Here is a 15,121-nt window from a genome sequence, read left to right on the forward strand (position 1 = left end):
AAATTAAGGAAAAAGAACAGAACTTCAGAATAATGTAGAGCACTGTCAGAGCCAGCAGTGGGACCATGCCTGTGTGATTTGGCATTTGGCCTTGTGAGAAAACTCCAAGGAACTGAGGCAAAGGCCTCGGGACCAGATGTCCAGAAAAACAACAGTGCTCAAGTTTCCCCAGATGGCTTTGTGTCCTTCAGAAGTAAATAAGGTTAGGCTGACCATGTGCTTCTCCTGCCTCTCTGTTCCCGTTTTAAAAGAGACATACCAAAGAGTTAATTTTAACTGTGCTTCCCTGTACTAATGTAACCTTGACACTTAATACTTGGCATGCTGTTTCTGACCAAATGCTCTCTGTGAAAAAGGAGTTTATAAAAAGCAGAAGTGATCTTCAATAAAGTGGCTATTGAGCACAACTCGATAATCCCTCCCCCATCTTTTCTGGCTCCAGTCACCCAGGTCCAGATAATAAATGGCAACAGCTAGCACCCTGAACAGGGACCTGAAGGATAATTTTGAAAGTGACGTGGAGACCCTCACATTGGAGGTAAGTGAGACAAGATGAGGCAAAATCAGTGCAGAGTCCAGTCTTTTCTTTCACTCGTGAATCATTTCTTATTGTGAGGAGGAGCTCAAGTTTCCAAGCAACAGTAAAAGGACTGTGTAGAAGTAATTTGTGTGTATAACCCTTGGTTTCCTGAGGAAAGTACTTTAGATGAAGAAGTTTGAGAGAGAGCATGTAAAAAAAGGCATACAGACAGGGAGAAAAGATAACCTGTTCATTTTTGGATAACATGGGCTCTGGTTAAATCTGTAATTCTTATATTTGGGAGAGAGAAGGGAAGAAAATTTAGAAAAAGATACTGTTGCATCCCTTCATGAATATGAATTAGATGAAGGAGATATGGAAAAAAATCACTAAGGAAAGTAAACTGTGCTTTAGTCATGGCTTTACTGTGCCACAGGAAACCTAAAGTAAACCCCCACTGCTTGCAGCATTGGGAATTGCAACTGCTCCTCCAAGAGAAACTGCTGATCTTTAGCCTTCTCTATCAGAGGACGAGAAATAGGAAGAGCATCCCAATAGGGTAAACATCTAAGAGGAAATGCGTCATTTACATATTTGCCCTGACATGGGCTTGGGAAGAATGAATGACCCTCCATTAGCAGCTCACATTCCCATCCCACCACGGCCACATGAATTGCAACTTCTGTTTCCTGTTATGTTTAGTATGAATGGCAATAACACTTATAATGGATTGGATATGAATCTTATAAAAGACTTTAAAAAGGTTCATGCAACTTATGGTTCTGCTTCTCCTTTTTGTAAAGAATATTTGGCTGGATGGAGCAATGATGCTGGGTGGATTCCTATGATTTTCATATTGTGGCAAAAATGACATTATCATCAGCAGAGTTTTTGCTATGGAAAATGTGGTTATCTGATGAAGCCCATGAAACAGGTACAGTTTTAGGGCAGTGAGGTAATGTCGGGGCTGTTTCACATGAGATGCTGACTGATGCAGGTGCTTTGTTGTCACAAACCCATCAGGTTAAAAATATACGCACTGCTGCCTTGCCTCATGTGCGTGATGTTGCTTTTGCTGCATGGAACAAAATTAATACGGGGACAGAATATCAAGGTAGCTATATAAAAATACAACAGTGACCAACAGAAACTTATTCTGATTTTATAGGAAGATTAGAGGAGTCCATAGAAAAACAAGTGAGAGGAGATCAAATGAAAAAAATCTTACTGTGAAAATTGGCTTTTAATAATGCTAATGAGGATTACCAAACTTTCATTCATCCAATTCAGGAGACTGGCAATATTATGGACTATTTAAAGGCCTGTCGTAATGTACGTACTTTTAAACATAAAGCCAGAGTTGCTGCTTTAAAAACCATAGCAATACAGAAACAAAAAACAGCCAAATATTTTAATTGTGGCCCCTGAATAATGAAAAATTACAGGCTTTAAAACAATTAATTCAAGAACAATTAGAGCACAAACATATAGAACCTTCCTTTTCTCCTTGTAATTCCCCAGTGTTTGTTATTAAGAAAAAAACAGGAATATGGAGACACTAATTGGCTTCATCCTTCTCTGAGTGTACCAGATTATAAAATTACTAATTTGTTTCCTGTCTTAAAAAGTGATACTTCCCTGGACAGCCCTCAGACTTTAACACCTACTGCTGAAAATGAATTACAATTTTTTAAGTCACGATTACAGACTGCATAGCTAACAAGATTTGGTCCTTTAAAACCTATTTCCCTGCTAATATTTCCTTCTTGTAACATTACCTTTATGTTTGTCTTGTCACTTTTTGTATAAGACACTCCTGTCTCCAATGACAATTAAAATCTTACAAAACTTCTGAAGCCACTCTCACACTGGGATTGCTACATTTAAAAACAAAAAAGGGGAAATTGTCAGAGCCAGCAGTGGGACCATGCCTGTGTGATTTGGCATTTGGCCTTGTGAGAAAACTCCAAGGAACTGAGGCAAAGGTCTCAGGACCAAATGTCCAGAAAAACAACAGTGCTCAAGGTTTCCCAGATGGCTTTGTGTCCTTCAGGTGTAAATAAGGTTATGCTGACCATGTGCTTCTCCTGCCTCTCTATTCCATTTTAAAAGAGACATATCAAAGAGTTGATTTTAACTGTGCTTCCTTGTACTAATGTAACCTTGACACCCAATACTTGGCATGCTGTTTCTGACCAAATGCTGTCTGTGAAAAACCAGCTTATAAAAAGCAGAAGTGATCTTCAATAAAGTGGCTATTGAGCACAACTCAATAGTACCCCCCTCCCATCTTTTCTGGCTCCAGAACAGAGCACCATTAAGTGTGTCAAATATAGTTAATGGGAGTGGCAGAAGGAAAAGAAAGAAAGGAATAAACATATTCAAAACAATAATGGCTAAGCATTTATAAAATTTGGTAGAAATCCATCTCTCTAAGAAACTCAACAAAATTATGGTACAATGAATACAAACAAGATCCACATACAGGCACACCACAATAAAATTCTGAAAGCCAAAGAGTAGAGGAAAGTCTTTTAAAGTAGGAAGAGAAAAAAATGATTCCTTACAGAAAAGGGAAAGTATACTATTCATTAGGCAATGAAAACTAGGGAAATAGTATATTCGAAGTGTTCAAAAAAATGGTAAACTAAGAATTTTATATTCATCAATACTAACCTGAAAATTATTGACACACCCAAATAAAAAATACTGAGAGATTTTATTGCTAACAAAACTATCATATGAGGAATACTAAAGGAAACTCTTCAAGTTGAAAACATATTACCACAAATTAAAAGCAGAAACATTTTCAGTCAATAATCTAATCTTCTACTGTAAGAAATAGGAGGTCCTATAAAGAGCTATTACATAAGCTAAAGAAATAAAACATTCTTTAATGTTAGATAGAAAGAAGTAAAACCTATCTCCAATTTGCACTTGACAAATATCATTCCTATATTGTACCCCATGACAGCAATTAAAAAATTAGAACAATTAGAGTATTTCAACAATACAAAATAGTTAATTGTATTTCTACACACTTGTAGTGAAAAATCCAAAAATGACAATAAATAAACATTTCACTAATGATTGCATCAAAAGAACAAATTACATTAAGGACAAATCTAGCAAAATAGTATGACTTGTACATTGAGAAATAAAATACATTATTGCAAGAAATCAAAGAACTACATAACTGGAAATATATCCTATATTCATGGCCTTAAACCTGTTATTGGTAAAGTTGTGATATTCTCCAAATTTATCTATAGATTTAAATCAATACTTTTCAGAACATGAGTTGGCTTTTTTTTTTCAGTACTGGGACTGGAACTCAGGGTCTACATCTTGAGCCACTCCACCAGCCCTTTTTTGTGATGGGTTTTTTCAAGATAGGGTTGTGCAAACTAGTTGCCTATGCTGGCTTCAAACCATGATCCTCCTAATCTCTGCCCCTGAGTATCTAGGATTGCAGGCATGAGTCACCTGTACCCAGCTCTGAGGTGGTTTCTTCTAGAAAGTCCTACAATTTATGTAGGAACCAGTCCTACAACTTATGTAGAAACTCAAAGGACCCAGAAAAGCTAAAACATTCTTTAATTTCAAAACTTTTACTACAAAGCAATAGTAATCAAGACAATGTGTACTGGCATAAGAATAGGCATATAAATAAAAATAGTTGAAAATCCAGACATGAACACATATGCCTATTCTCAAAGGATTTTACTAAATGTGTCGAGAACATTCCATGAAGATAGAATCATGTTTCTATTAATAGTACTAGATAAATTGGTTATCCATATGGAAACCATTGAGTTGTCCAAGTATTAATTACTATATGCAAAAAATGAACTCAATCTCTACCTAATATCAAAATGTAAAAGCTAGAATGATTAACTCTTAGAAGAAACCACAGGGTACATCTTTGCAACCTTTGATTTAAAAACTGAAAAATTTATGTATTGTAAAAGACTTGTATCTAGTGTCTAAAGGAACACCTACAACCTAATAATAAAATGTCAAGTAATCCAGTTTTTTAAATGAACATAGAATTTGAATAGGCATTTCACTAGATAAAATAAACAAATGGTCAATAAACACAAGAAATATGCTCAGCATTATTAGTTAATAGAGAAATATAAACCAAAAGTTTAATGGGATATACTTCACATCCATTAGGATGGATATAATCAAAAAGTCAGATAGTAACAGGTACTGGCAAGTATGTGGAAAGATTGGACCATCATATACTGCTGGTAGTAATATAAAGCAGTTCAGCCAGTCTGTCAAACATTTTCTCAGTTCCTCACACTATAAAACATATAGGTATCATTTGGTATAGCAATTCCACTCCTGGGTAGAACTTCACTTCTACCCAAGAGAAATGTAAACCTATGTTCAAACAAAGATTGGATAACTGGATAACTAATGTTTTTGGAAACACTGTTCACAATATGCAAAAGGTGGAAAAATCCCAAATACACATAAACTAATGAATGGATAAACAAAATGTAATCAATCCACAAATTCAATGGAATGTTATTGGATGTTATTTGGCAAAAAAATGAAGTACTGATACATGGTAATACATGAAGGAACCTTGAAAACATGCTAAGAAGATGTGAACTACTAAAGACTATGTGTCATAAGTTTCCATTTACTTGAAAATTCCAGAAAAGATAAGTTATAAAGTCAGAAAGTAGTTTCGTGTCATACAGTGTTAAGGGAAAATAGACAGTTGGGGTGATAAAGGTATAACATTTGGGTTTTTTTGGTGGTGAAAATATTTTAAAATTGATCGTGATAATGATTGCACTGCTCTTCAAATATGCTGAATTTTAATACAAGTTAATACTAAAAATACTGAGGTATGCATTTTAACTGAGGGAATTATATGATCTCTAAATTATATCTTAAAAATGTTAGAAAAATTACAAAAGAACAAATTTTCATAAATCTTGGGAAAATATGAGATAGATATTACTGCAGAGAACTTGTTATTCTTTTGAAGAATAACCCACTGCATGTCAAAGGGTAAAAATAAAAGTAGCTATACTGTTTTTAAAAATCAATCATGTAACGTATACTTTCATATATTTTCTGCTTCTGATTTTTGTTTTTTAGAACTAGACATTTTAAATAAAATTCAAACAATTGAATTAGATTTTCAAAAATGAGAAATGCACATAATTCTCTGGGAGTGATGACCTTTGATTATGATGCTTTCCCTGCATTTGGGACTGTGTGTTTTTTCCCCAACAGGATAGTCAAAACACAGAGAGGCAGATTTAACTTTGCATTTGCTGGCTTTCATGTGCTTATGTCTGAACCTTAATATCTCTTAAGTAGAATTTATTTTGCAGAGAATCTATTTATCTAACATTAGGACATGGCAAAAGCAGAAGTGTAATAAGGATGCATAAATTGCAAATGCATAGTGCATAACTGAATATTTGAACATGTCTCAAAGCAGTGGAGCAATTTGATCCTTATAATCCAGTTTACTTTTTTTCCCTGAGAGAAAAGGGCATGGTTATCTAGGATTTATTTCATCTGCAATTTTCACATGACAGAATTTACTTTTAAGTTTAAAATGATGTTGTTTCAGTCTCTGGTGCCGGAGTGTGATGAGAGTTGGAAAAGCAGACAGAACAGCAAATGTCTAATCTTGGCATGGCATTTGCTTTCCATTTTCTTTAGTGTGCACTAGTGGGACATTACTGAATGTTAAAACCCTGGCAGAGGCACTAGTGTGTAAAGTCCATTTCTTTCATGGAGAAGGAAGTGAATTTGAAGTCCAGCGATGTTTACCTATTTTCTAAATTACTGTTGATTAGTTTTTATTTCTTATTATATTTTCTCTTTGGCATCACATATGCTAAAGAACACAATTTTCAACAGGCTAGAAATTTATATGTAGCAATATGCTACTTTTCCTATATAAAGAATATAATCTCTATCCTGGAAATGTATTTTATTCTTGTCAACAGTGAAGAATGACCCTAAAGTCTACATCACTTAGTGACATTTCACCTCCTACTTGCTCCCCACTTTCATAAGTTCTGAATCTCTAAAAACATCACCTCTTCCTGCTTTCTTTCAGTGGATGTACATAAACTTTGGTTATTTAAATATTTGCCATATTTTATGTGGGCAAGATATTTAAAATATAGTAATAAAACATAACTATGAAATATTTACCCTTATTTAATGTATTTTCAAAATGGAGTTGCATACAAAATAAAATCCTTTTAAATAAAAAAAATTGTTGAAGGAAATATATGGATTGAAAAGTCCAGTGTTATGATGATTACACTCTGCTTAGAATATCCTTGAAAGTTATTTAACATTAGAAAGGATGTGAACTCTAAGAAATATGCTCAATGAACTTCCCTTTCCCTTTCAGATTCAATTTGTGGCATCCCTTTAAAAGGAGGTGAAATATTTCTGGAAATGCTGAAAAAACAGCATAAATGCATAAGGTAGTGAATCTGCTTACTTTTACATCAGTCTATTGCTTTATCTCCATATTGTTACATCTATTTATTAGCCTAACTAAACTAATCAAATCCTGTTTTTTATAAATCTACTCCTTCTTTGATTTGAAAGTTGTATAATACTGTCTTTCAATGTTGTACCTTGTTTTTCCCATTGGTTGTTTATCTAGGATCTTGAAGAGCATCATTAGTTTACTTATTTGAGATCTTGTTTTATTAACATAGGTTCTCACAGCTATAAACATTCCTGTTAGCATTACCTTTGCTAATATACCAAATGTTCTGGTAATTTTTCTCTTCATTTTCTTAGATTCTCAGAAATGTTTTATGTTCTCCCTTACTTCTCCAATGATCCACTGGTTGGTTGTTCAAAAATATATGGTTCAGCCTCCATGTGTTTGAATATTTTTTATGGTTTCTTGTGCTGTTGATTTCTAGTTTTATTCCATTATGGTCTGATAGAATAAAGGGAGATATTTTAATTATCTTGTAAATATAAGATGGTCATGATCTATTTTGGAGAAAGTTCTATTTGTTGCAGAGGATGGATAAAATATTCTGTAGAGGTCCATTTGCTCTATAGTTTCAATTAAATTCCAAAGATTCTTTAGATTCTTTTGGTCTGGATGACCTATCTGTTGGTGTGAGTGGGTATTTAATTTTCCCAGTCCTACTGTGTTGATATTTATCTATGTTTTAAGTCCAGTAATGCTTGTTTAATGAAATGGGGTTCACTAACATTTGAATACATAAGCTAGCATTTATTATCTCTTCTTGATGAATTATTAGCCTTATAAACAAGATGTGACCTTCTTTGTTTCCTCTAATATTGGTTTAAAGTCTGTTTTATCAGATATGAGTATAGCTACTCTTGCCTGCTGTTGTGGTCCATTTACTTGGAAAATCCTTCACCCTTTCACTTTAAGCCAATGTTTATCATTGTCAATGAGATGCTTTTGTGTAGGCAACAATTGATGAGTCTTGCTTTTTAAACCAAATGATCTCTGTCTGTTGTGATAATTAATATTCAGAGTTAATATTGAAAGATATGTAGTTATTTTCTGTCATATTGTTATTTTTGTGATGTTACTTCATTCTTAATCTTCACTTGCTCATCTACTAAAAATTATTCTTTCCTGTATTTTCTTAGTTAATTCATCTTCCTCTTTTTTTTTGTTCATTTATTCACATGTGCATACATTGTTTTTGTCATTTCTCCACCCTGCCCCCCTCCCCCACACTGCCCCCTCTCCCCTCCTCAGTTCCAGGTAGGTCCTGTTCTGCCCTTTCACTAATTTTGTTGAAGAAAAGACTTAAGCATAATAAGGAAGACAAAGCGTTTTTTGCTAGTTAAGGTTAGCTATACAGAGAGATTCCTACTATTGCTTTCATGTACCCATGTGTTACATCTTCCTCTTGTATGTGTAGGATTTTTTAAAGTATCTTTTGCAGTGCTGGTTAATAGATTATGAATTCCTTTAGCTTTTGTTTATCATGGAAGGTTTTTATTTCTCCTTCAATTATGAAGGATAATTTTAATTAAGTTGACAAGTTTTTTTTTTTTTTTTTTGCAGGACTTGGAATATATCATTCCATGCTTTCCTTGTTTTTAGAATTTCTATTGAGAAATCTGCTATTCTGATGCATTTGCCATGATAGGATACTTCTTGCTTTTTTCCTGTAGCTTTTAATATTCTTTCTTTGTTCTCTGCATTTTGTGTTTTAACTATAATATGCCTAGGGATTTTCTTTTCTTGGCTGTTTGTTCTTCTGAAAACATCCTGCTCCCAAATGAAACTGTTTTTTTCAATATTGGGGAAATTTTTGCTATTATTTTATTGAGTATGTTATCTATTCCTTTAGCTTGTATCTCTTCTCCTACTTCTATACCCACAATAGGTACCTTTGGTCTTTTGATACTGTCCTATAGGTTTTGCCTGTTCCATTCACATTTTCTTACTAGTTTTTCTTTGTCTTTGATGAATATAATTCCTCTACTTTATCTTCAATCCTTTATTGTCTATTGTCAACTTGTTTCATTCTTTTAGTAAGGCGTTCAACTGAGGTTTTTGTTTGTGTTATTAGGTTTTCCTTTTTCAGGATTTCAATTTGATTTCTTTCAGAACTCTGTATCAATGGAATTCTCCTTTTATATTGTGCATCATCTTCTTTATTTCACTCAGGTATTTGTTTGAATTCTCTTTGACTTAATTCAGCTGTTTATTCATATCCTTTGAATTCATTCAGATGGTTATTAATGTCCTCTTGAATTTGGTTGATCATTCTTTTCATTATTCTTTTGAGTTCATTGTTTGAAATTTCACCTGCTTCACTATCATTCAAGTCCTTTTTTTGTGGACTTGTTGACTTTTGGAGGAGACATGTTGCTTGCTTTTTCTTATTACTTATGTTTCTATGCTGCGAATTAGTCATTTGAGGTTAAGTCATTGACTGGAAGTTTTAATTGCCTTTAATCTTTCAGTTAAAATTGTCTTAATGTTTAGGCATGACACTGAGTAGATGGGTTGAAATGTTACTTTTCACCACTGGACTGAGGGAGGGAGCTATGGCTTTGTAGCCAGACATTTGCTCATGTCCTCAGGGCATTGAGTCTTATTCCCATCCTGATCAGATCAAGATAAACTAGCTGAAGTCTCTTATAAAAAAGGTGAGTTTTCTGTTTCTGAGCTACTCTCACTATAGAAGGTTCCTTCTTTGTGTACTGGGAGCTGCTGTGGCTATAGGGAGCTTTACATCTGGTGGAACTTGCAGGTTTCTACTTGCTCCACATCACCGCTCCCACTCCCATTTGTGTCCCCAGGGACAACAAGCATCCAAGCCTTGGGTTGACTTCCAAATGTGTCAGAGATGGGACAGCAAACAGAGTAATGAGTTCTGCACTAGTTTGGGGAGAACTGAGACATAGTTTCTCTGCCTGTTGGTCTTAATGTTTATAGTCCCTGACAAACAGTTCAGCTCCCTATGAGGAAGGGGAGGCTGTGGAATTCTTGTGATTCTGAGTTTCTAGACTCTGAGCCCTCTGTCTGGCCTGAAAGCTAACATACTCTGTCATGCAGCTTCAAGTGGCAGGCCACAGTCCTTTCTTGTCCATTCATAGCAGTTCATTTTTTCTTTTGGAGAAAGAGACTGTGGGATCATGTTATTCAGAGGCTCTGGACTCGATACTCTAACCTAGCTTGTAATTAACACATGCAGCCAAGAGGTAAACCCTGGAGGTTAAATATAATGTTAACTATAAAGTAGGTGCTTTCTTTCCATCTGACTGTTAGGTGGTGACACTTGCTCCTTGCCAGGCAGAATAAAGAATATGACCACTGCAAGCCTTACTGCTGGAGCTCATACTGCCAAACCACATGCAACCTTTTCCATCTTCTTTACCATCTCTCATGGCCATCACTCACCCACTCTGACAGGATGTTGTAGATTTCCCTGGACCATTGTTTTCAGACCCCCAGAGTAACTCAGTCTCAATCAATACACCTTCTCTCAAGATGCCATTTTGTTATAGCTAACCAAGACAAAGTAAGTCACAGACTGTCTTTTTTCACATGAGCTAGCCTTCTAAAACAGAATGATTACTGCCTCACAAAATCCCTTCACTGGGTTTATGAATGTGTGGGTTTATCTTTCAGTTAGAATTCCCAGTCTGTTGTCAGGAGCATCTGGGCTACCTTGTGAAGGTGTCTTCATCTATTCTTTCTCATCCCAGGTTGCTGGGGATGGGTTGCTGGAACTGTTTGCTTCTTTTCTCTGTTGCCTTGATTTCTACTCAAGTTTTCTGTTGTCTGGCCACATCTTTCATATTCACAATGCTCTTCCTCAATTTCTTCAGTATATAATCTCTCCTGTGTTACCTGACTCTTCTCATTTATGGAGTCAAAATATTGGACCCTTCTCATTTGCTATCTTGTCCTGCCTCCCTACAATATTCTTTTGCTTATGACTACTTTCTAGCCTCCAAATCATATCAGTGACATTTATTTATGGTGGTTTGTTTGCTGTAATTTCTGAATAATATTCTATGGTATGGACATTCTTAATCATTTTTAAACATAAGGTTTACATAAAAATGAGCATTGGAAAACTTACCCTCATTTTATACCAACGTAGCTTAAAAGTAAATAATGATGCAAGGGAAAGAAGAAAAAAAGAGAAAAAGACACCAAAGTTACTTTAAAACTATGAATAATCCATTCAGTGACTTTGGCTATCTTAACCTCTTCTCACCATGTTCCATTTCATACTTTTCTTGTCTTCCAAAGGTAGATTTTCCAAAGGAGTCAATAAATACGGAAAAACATAATCCCCTATCAAAACTGAATGTCATTTATATACAAACTATTTCTTTTTATTGTAAGTAAATTACATAGGACATGCTTACACTTAAAAAGTGACTTCAAATTTAACTAGGGGCCAATATTTTATCCAAAAACCTTTGCAAAGAATAAAATAGACATACAAATGTGAATGTGGTATTATAATAAAGTAAATATGAAACTTATTGAAATTCTCTGTGTGCCATAAATCATAACTATAGTAAGTATCTATTTGAAAAACTGTTATCTCCTAAAGAGGCCAAATAAAAATTTCATAAGTTTATTTAAAAATCACTGTTTTTATACTGTGTACTGTTATTCATTGAAAAATAAAGTGATGAATGTATATTTGTAAATAATCAAAAGTGGATTGAGGAAAATGGTAAAGAAAGCTTTGTCGATGTCATATAAAATACAAAAGGATGATTGGAAAGAAGGAAGGAAAGAAAGAAGGAATGAAGAGGAGGAAAAGGGAAGGATAGAAGGCAGAAAGGGAGAGACAGAAGAAAGGAACTCTATGAAAAAAACAAAAAAAGAATAAACTCCTTGAGGTAAACTTTAAAAATGACAGCAAAGGGGGAGCCACACTCTTCTATCAAAACCTGTGCATCGGGCTGGGATGTAGCTTGGTGGTACAGCGCTTGCCTAGCATGCATGAGGCCCTGGGTTCGATCCCAGCACCAAAAAAGAAAAGACAAAAAAAAAAAAAAAAACCTCTCCCCAAAACCTGTGCATCTACTGTGCTGAAGAGAACTCCAAAAACATCTAACTCATACTCTTGATACACAAATGGAAATAAAAAGTCCAAACATATGATATTTGCAAGATAAAGAGGAATTCTGAAAAAAAACCCCAGAAAACAAAACAGACAAGAGACTAACCTAAGTGAATTCCAAAAAATATTTTAAAATTCCCCAAGCCTTTTGAGCTAATAAAACAAAATAAGCTAATAAAAAGATTCATTCCCAAGAAAAATGACACAAAGCTGCAAAATGAGACAAAATGAAGTGACATCATAAAGAAAAAAATTGAGTACCAATGTAAGATAATTTCTGGTCTAATAAATGGATTGCAGCCTTTAACAAATGACAGTAAAAATGATGTGACATAAGTGAAAGATCTAGAAAAATCAATCAAATCCCAGAAAGAGGTAAAATTATTAAATGCATTAGAGAGAAACTGGTATATACAGAGGCTGAAATGACCAAACATAAGGGTAATAATTGGTCTTAAATTTACAAATGCTGCAACTGAAATAGGTAATTTTCTTGAAATAAAAGAAAACATAAAAGTAAGAAACTGAATAGTAGTATAAAATCCCTATTTTCAAAGTATAAGGTTTTGAAAATTTTATTAGTTTAGATCCAAGACAAAAACCTTGATAAGATCTATATCAATTATTTAGTTACTTTTGCCAACATAGTTCTAAATGTTCAAATCTCACAGTTTATTACCTGCAGCTGTCTAAACCTTCTTCCTTTGAGGTTTGCCAACAAAGAGCTCCATAAACAAAAAAGCACCTATGTAGAGATGCTTGCCCACTATTTCAAGGTTTGATTTATGATTTTTAGTTTGATTTTTGTTTTCATATTAACATCTTCTCCTAAAGATGACAAGCTGGTAGGGGATTAAGGGGTTGAAGTCCATTCTTGATTGAGTTAATGGATGTTATATTATCTTATATTTTAAAAAGTTGGCCTTAAATTTTCACTGCTAATACCTATGTCACAGATTTGCCCAGAAGGGAATTTTGCTGTGGTTTCCTGTGGGATATAGTAAATGCAAATAATATTTTAAATTGTCCTATATGAACAGATGGCTCAACAGTATGTTTTACTCTAGAGATTCATGCTTCATTCAGTGGTGCAGGGTGGACTGAGATAATAACCATGGAAGCTGCAAATCTCCTTATGCACAAGGGGCAGATAAAGGATGGACAGTCACATCAAGATTGGGAGACTTGGAGGACAGCAGCTGTATTTGGCATTTACAAAATGGCATGTAGGAAGATTAAAATGATGGGCTATGGAGAAAATAAAAGTTAATTGCTGAGGGCCACCAGTTTAGTCAAGAAAATTAGCACAAGCATTTACCACCACAATAGATTAGGTCAAAAGAACAATCTTTAGAGGATGAAATGTCACAATGTTAAGAAACTGGGTGCATAATGAAAGTCAGAATGGAAATTATTTTTTTTCAGTTCATTCATTAACTTAAGAAAACCTCTACAGAGTATTTCCTAAGTCACTCGAAAGCATTTTTTGAAATTTCAACATGTCTTCATACCAATGACCATAGTAGTTAGTTAAAATTGGAAATATGTCAAAGGATCACTATGCATCTTTTCATTGTTATCCTAAATTTAGCCCAAAGTGCCTATATGAAGTTATCTTTAGGAGAAACCAAAGGGTTTTTTTCAGAGTTTAACTTTTTGTCTGCTGTTCATCATGTACTAGGATCTAAAATGTTGGATGTTGAGGTACATTGATAATTTTCAAATAGTTTTTTTCTGGTAGAAATCCTAGTAATTTCTAACTGATAGAAAACATCACTCTAAATATACAGTCTTATGATTGATTTTCTGTCTGAATTTTACAGCTATGAAATCTAATTTTAATTTTCCTTTCTTTATTGAATAAGTATATACTTTGGCCTCTCAACATTCTCCCTTTACCATCCTAATGGTTGCCACTTTAGTAACTTAAAAATTTGACATGTGCTCATTATAGTTTCCTGTGACAGTCACATTTATAACTGCCCTGGTCTCCTTGCCCATGAATTTGAGAGCAAGAACAGGTTTTAGCTTTTTATCCCAACAAGTATGTTGTAGAGAGTTTCGTGCTTTCTAGGGTTCCAATAATAGCTTCTTTAAAGATAAACAGTATAATAATTATATCTATACATACATATAGATGTATATATGTGTGTGAGTATATATAAATATATCTATATACATACACGTGTTATTTTGAAATATTAGTGTAGGTTTTGACCATCTATGGCAAAATGTGTATATATTCAATATATGTGCACAAAGAATAAGAGAGTAAAATTCAAAGTCATTTTATTTGCTTACTTCCAGAAAAGAAGATTTATTGCCAAGGGGAAAAGCTCTCCTAGAAGTTATTCATAAGGTCTTTTCTTTTCACCCTTATTTGGCAAAATTTAATAGTCTATATAGTGTACTTTTATAAATGTAACACAAAACTATTGAAAATTCCATATTACTGCTTTGGAATTGCTAAGAGAAGGGACTATCGATCAAAATGTTACAATTTGTACTGGTTCAATTTGACTCATTTAAGTAGTGCGTCATGCACATAATGTGACTTGATCCTGACTGATGTTAATAGAGTCCTGGGGAGGGTCGGAAGTCGTGGCACATTAAGAAATACGAGGAAGGTAGAAAATGGAAAAGCATGATGTTGTAACTGAAGGTTAGCGTGAAGAGATAAGTAACATACAAAAAAGGGTTTTACAAGGTGCTATGCTGTGTACTTTTTAAGAAAAATATAAAGTAACTCCAAGTGGAATGGAAATTTAGGCACTGGAGCTGAATAATTTGTCCCATATCATGCAACTAAAGTAGCTTTTATACTGACATATTTATTTTAAACTAGTCATATGAAGGATTTTCATTAAAGTTATTACTATTACTCTGGGCTCTAACCTTCAAATAATATCGATAGCTCCAAAAATTGTTTGACCCTCAACTCAGTAACAAAAAACTGCACATTAAAAGTATTCTGTTCTCTTTGACAAGAATG

General features: G+C 34.2%; 1 long non-coding RNA gene across 3 annotated transcripts in view; it reads left to right on the forward strand.

The window, feature by feature from the left end:
- Window positions 1-333: 333 nt before the first annotated feature.
- LOC141410971 (uncharacterized) overlaps window positions 334-15,121 on the forward strand; it is a 212,099-nt gene continuing 197,311 nt past the window's right edge. For all 3 annotated transcript variants that reach the window (XR_012435800.1, XR_012435799.1, XR_012435798.1), the window contains exons 1-2: window positions 334-538; window positions 6,927-7,002. This is a non-coding gene — a long non-coding RNA (uncharacterized lncRNA). The remainder of the gene's footprint in view (window positions 539-6,926; window positions 7,003-15,121) is intronic.

Source organism: Castor canadensis, chromosome 9 (assembly GCF_047511655.1).
Source record: "Castor canadensis chromosome 9, mCasCan1.hap1v2, whole genome shotgun sequence".
Lineage (NCBI taxonomy): Eukaryota > Metazoa > Chordata > Mammalia > Rodentia > Castoridae > Castor > Castor canadensis.